We start from the raw sequence: 6,054 nt of genomic DNA on the forward strand, positions 1-6,054 counted from the left end.
CTTAAACTGCCCAAAAGTTTCTTTATAGTGTGAAATGTTAACATTAATAAATGACTGAACAGACACTTTATCATCATGTGTCCTGTAAATGACTGTGTCCGAGTAGAATTCACACTTTTGTATCATTGGATTGATGAGCTTGATGTAGTCCGTGACCAGCTCGTCCCTGAGGAACCATTTGATCTTTGGGTGAAAACTACACATACGTCACATTTCACCATACAGTACGCCATATTTTCTAATAACTGTCTTGTATGATGACAAATGACGTTAATAATTAAATTAATACTGTTGGTTGATGGGCCTAAATAAAACTACTTAAACCATTCACACAAACAAAGAGCAGAACGCTTCTGACAGGGAGTGAAATTAGAGGAATAACAGCGCTGGATGTGGCCTTGACCTTTAACAGCCCCCTGTCAGATGTAAAGTGGGCCTTCGGAACACTGTCACACAGACTTAATGCCCTCATTCGCTGGTTATTACACTCTGAGTCACATCCATGTGGCTCAGAAGGGCACCGCGTGGCCAAGCTGTCCCACATATCTACAAAACAAGCCACCATGTATTGTACCAGTGTGGTTTACTTTCTGTAAACGATGGATACACATTGCTTGTTTCTGAGACAGTGAATTGATAGGCTGACTTGTCTGCAATCCAACACTGCTTTGCCTCAGAAATAGGAGTGTAACTTTCTGGAGAGGAGGAACTGGTTGTGTTTTCAGTGTTGTTGTTGGACTTTGGGTTGTGATCAATTGTGTTATTGCTCTAGAGGGTCACCCCCTTCTGGAAAAGAATTTTTTATTTTGCCATTTTTAAATCTCCTACAATATGTTTACATGTATGCAAGGTCAAAAAACACTTTTGTTTTCTCAGAATACAAATGATTTGTTCAAAGTAGTGTTGTCAAAAGTATCTATGATTGTACCAGTCGGTACTGAAATTTTAATGTGACGATGCCAGTATTTTGAGCACTGTTGTGTGTATTCTCAAACACCTCTGATTGGCCATTTTGTTCTTGTGCTCAACAGATATGTCTGTGATTGTCTACAATGATCATCTCTTCACACTCTTCACCGAGCGCTTACATAGATACACACAGGAGCGCTAAAAATCCCTAATATATCTGCTCATAGACGGATCCGCTGATAGTCGTGGCTTTCAAAAGCTCACTGGGCACAATAATAAAAACTGATTAAGTTAGCTATACCCGATAAAAACTTAAGAAATTAAATGCAATTCACCACACCTTGTCTGCAACTACCATAATGCGTGATATCTTCTATGTAGAAGCACCTCCTTTGCTACTGAACACATTATGTAGCAGTTTCTTATAAACTTTTACATGTAGCTTTCATATACTCACATACCTAAAAGTCAAAAAAGAGAAAGAAAACATCAACACATTTACAAAGAATTTAAAAAACAAGTAAAGTTCAGTTATATTACAAAGCAAAACCATCAAAAAACTTATACATACCGTAATTGAGCGATTATCCCAAACCAGTCATTGTTGGAATGATGTCACAATGATGATGTGTCTAAAATAGTGCAGACAACATATAGTTTGAGTTTTGTAATGAAATTATAACTCAGCATGAAATGAATGCATGTTCCACTTCACTGAATTGATTTGTTTTAACAGGAAATTCTATAAATCTTTAATATGTGTTTGTGTTTTTTTTTTTTTTTCAATCATACATACGTAATTTGCCTAAAAAGATGCATATAGTCAGTCGACCATTTATCTTAAATTGATCCAAGTTACATATATTTGTTAAAAGATTTGTTTTTAGATTTGTCGTGACCTAATGGTTAGAGAGTTGAACTTGTAACCCAAAGGTTGCGGGTTTGAGTCTCAGTACCGGCAGGGATTGTAGGTGGGGGGAGTCAATGTACAACGCTCTTAATCTGCCTAAATGCAAAAATGATGCACATAGTCAGTCGACAGTAAATCTTAAAATGGTCAGAGTAGCAGAGAGGGCCCCAAGTCAGTCTGAACCGATTTTCCAAACTGCTTTTAGTACTTTCTAGTGTACTTTAATTGCCCCTGAGTGCATGTCTCATTTCCTATGCATTGTGCTTAGAATGTTTTCTAATCATCCTTTTTTTAAATTATAATTGAGCTTGCATGCTCAGCTGAAGGTTGTTTGAAACACTTAAAAGGCTTTACAAGATGAGTGAGAAACAAATGTTGAAATTCTAATTGGGCAACATGGCGGTTTTTGCAATCATTGGTCTCCATGTTTAGTTTTCAGCAGGTTGAGTGTAATATATTTGTGGGAGAGCGTGGGGGTGCCAGACTCTCCTCGAATTAGTGCTGAGGAGAGGAAATCGTGAGAAGCGTTTCCCAAGAGGGAGGGAGGAAAGGAGAGGACACAGTCAAGGAGAGCAGTCCTCTTCAATATTCCTGTTAGTGACACAGCGCATCACTTTTACACGATGCCATGCTTCATCTGCTGTGATCCCTCACAAGAGTCTGACCACTGAGTGGAATATTAACAAGGCTGCCTCATATCTCCCCATAGGGCCTGAGTGCTTCAGTAAGCTGCGAGCAAATATTGCCCTGTCATTCCTGCAAATGAGGCCATTGAGGTGCTTGCTTGAATAAAGAAAGTCATTGAAGAAATGATTACATGTCTAGATATCAGAGATGGAAGTCAAAGAGGGAGGGCACTGTTCATAGTATAGCTTAAACACAAGCTGTGTTCCAGTCGACAGGGTCCCTATGCAGTCTTCACTACTCCCTACTACCTGAACATGTGATATCATTTAAAGCCCACTTCATTTAACAAAATGGGTTCATTCGAAAACACCCTGAAACATCATCAAAACACAATGAAACTTGAGTCGTGCATATTAAAGGAGTTACATTTTATGACTACTGTAAATAAATAGAAAATAAATGACTTTTATTTAATATGCATATATATATACTATATAAATGGTTATGTATATAATTATTACGTTATTATCAATTTAATTTTCCAATTCAATTTAAAGTGGTTAATTGAGAGATAAATGTCTATTGTGATGTTAACATATAAAACACAATTTGGTTATATTAGATGTGTATTTTAATTAATGTTTAGCCATGTAACATTAATGTGCAGTTAACTAGTATTTATCGCAGAATAAACCAACATGACTCAAAGCGTACATGATCACGTACATATACATGAAAAAGATCCAAGCTAAAGCAGGTCATATCATGATACTGATATTTTTGTTACAAATTTGTCTGTAACATTGTACTAATTTTTACTCAGAAAGAGCTTGTTTTGGCAAATCTGTGCTATGAAATGTCAACCTTGTCACATACTCTCATAGTGTTCTTTAATGTAGTCTTTTTTTTTTTTTTTTTTTTTTTTTTTTTTGTGGGTGGTGGTGTTGTAATCTGAAGACGTTCTGTAGTGGACATTAGGAGGTCTTGGTGACTCATTGAATGACTGTACTGTTCATGTAATTCTCTGCCCACAGACATGACCTCTCACAGTGGGGTCCATAAGAGGACTTCTTCATGCATACAACTTAATTCTTCTCTCTGAGAAATTCATTAAACATCACAAATCACTCATACATTCTCTTTTCAACAAAACAAACAAAAAAAAAAACTTCACAGACTTTTGTGAACAAAGCACCCCTTTTATGAATCCAAAGTGTCCACTGACCCTGTTTAAATAAAAGGAGTTTTTATTATTTTTTTTTTTTTTTTTGAATGAATTAATTAATTAATGAATTAAATATTGTGATTTCTTTTCATGTCTTGTTTAGTTTGATTTAAATTTTAAACTCTGATGAAATCCCTGTCCGCTTGTTTAGTTGTGATGTATTAAATACTGACAATGTACTCACCCTCAGGCCATCCAAGATGTAGATGAGTTTGCTTCTTCTTCGGAACAAATTTAGAGAAATTTAACATTACTTAGCATCACTTGCTCACCAATAAATCATTTGCAGTGAATGAGTGCTGTCAGAATGAAAGTAACCACTTATAAAATACTTCACAAGTAATCAACACCAACTTCAGTCCAATAATAATCATCTTGTGAAGTGAAAAAGCTGTGTGTTTCACTTCACAAGATGTTAATTGATGGACTGGAGTGTGGAATACTGTGATGTTTTTAGCAGCTGTTTGGACTCTCATTCTGACGGCACAAAAAAACTCCACAAAACTGTTCCAATGAAGAAATAAACAATGCTAAATTTCTCCAAATCTGTTATGATGAAAGAACAAACTCATACATGTTGGATGACCTGATGATGAGTCGGTTTTCTGCAAATTTTAATTTTTGGGTGAACTTGCTTTAACAATCAGAAAAATACTTCCAAAAGCTAGTTCATTAGAAAAGTGTTCACAGTTGTGCTTAATCACAATGACTGCAAGTTCCTCAGTAAGATTTTCGGTCTTAGTTAAGGAATTTTCCTTGATTTTGAAACCGATTTGGAAAATACTGCTTTTAAGTCAGTTTTCACTATACTATGGTAAACAATTTAAGATTTGTAGCACCGTCTAACATCATAGAAAGTGGAAATCAATAGCTATTAAAGGGTTACTCCATCCCAAAATGAAAATTTTGTCATTAATCACTTACCCCCATGTTCCCCGCTTTGTTCGTCTTCGGAACACAATTTAAGATATTCTGGATGAAAACTGTCTCATAGACTTCCAAATAAATAAGTGTGAAGGTCCAGGAAAGTATGAAAAGCATTGTCAGAATACTCCATCTGCCATCAGTGATTCAACCGTAACATTACGAAGAGATGAGAATACTTTTTAATACACCAAGAAAACAAAAATAATGACTTTATTCAACAATTCCTCTCCTCTGTGTCTCTCCAAATCAGTGTAGCGCCATTTTGGCAAATCTGAGCAGTACGCAGATGGTGTACGCTCTTCTGTATCAGCCGCGCAACAAGGATACTTTTTTTTACGTGTATTTACACTTTGGTTTGAAAGCAAACAGCGCATCGGCGAAGCCCGGCTGAGACAGAAGATCGTACGCCGCCTGCGTACTGCTCAGATTTGCCAAAATGGCGCTACACTGATTTGGAGAGACACAGAGGAGAGGAATTGTTGAATAAAGTCGTTATTTTAGTTTCATTTACAAAAAGTATTCTCGTCGCTTCGTAACGTTACGGTTGAATCACTGATGGCAGATGGACTATTCTGATGATGCTTTTCATACTTTCCTGGACCTTGACACTGTTATTTATTCGGCAGTCTATGGGACAGTCTCAAGCATCCCTGTTTTCATCCAAAATATCTTAAATTGTGTCCCGAAGACGAACAAAGCTTTTACGAGTTTGGAACGACATGGGGGTAAGTGATTAATGACAAAATTTTCATTTTGGGATGGAGTAACTCTTTAAAGTTTAGTTTCTACCATTGAAAACCACATTATAACAAAAAATAAAAATAATAATAATATTTCAAATAATAAAATAGTATTTAATAAACTTCAGTGGATAATAAGGTCTAGCATGAAACAGAAAATGTTGAAAACATGATTTCATGGTCAGGAATGAATTTGCAGTGTGTGGGATGATCATCTATGACCTTTCATAACATCAGCACAATTGTAATATAATATAAAGGCCTCACGCCCCTTTTTGAATGACATGTTCCTCTCAGCTGCCGCCCACAAACAACCCACACCTGATGCCTATGCCTCACAACTTACCCCACTGTATCGTCATTGTTTAAGCATCCCTACACCGATACATGCTGCTCTTGGTACATTAAGTACTTACACTTCACCGTGAGTCAGAGCACATCTCCTCGTGGCGGTCTGATAGTGACGGGATAGGGGATGACAGAGAAACCTTCAGCTACCTTTTTCGGCTCCTCTGTGTCCAATGTGAGTCAGAGATAGCCCTCCCTCCCCCCTCCTTGTACCGAACTCCCTCTCATGTTCTAAGGAGGTGTTGAAATGAACACGCTTTTTAGACCTACAGAGATGATTCACAACAATGAATCAAGTCGCCGGCCCACCGTTAGCACTCTGCTGGTCAGCCAGACTGTCGTTCTGATCGTACAGCTGAAGAATAGCA

The 6,054-nt window shown here is 37.1% G+C and overlaps 1 long non-coding RNA gene across 1 annotated transcript; it reads right to left on the bottom strand.

Moving 5' to 3' along the window:
* Positions 1-886: 886 nt before the first annotated feature.
* LOC122134679 lies at positions 887-6,054 on the bottom strand. The gene is made up of 3 exons (XR_006153025.1): positions 5,755-6,054; positions 1,481-1,541; positions 887-1,370 (listed from the first exon to the last, which is right to left on the bottom strand). It is a non-coding gene; the product is annotated as an uncharacterized LOC122134679 (long non-coding RNA).

The sequence above is a fragment of the Cyprinus carpio genome, chromosome A21 (genome assembly GCF_018340385.1).
Source record: "Cyprinus carpio isolate SPL01 chromosome A21, ASM1834038v1, whole genome shotgun sequence".
Lineage (NCBI taxonomy): Eukaryota > Metazoa > Chordata > Actinopteri > Cypriniformes > Cyprinidae > Cyprinus > Cyprinus carpio.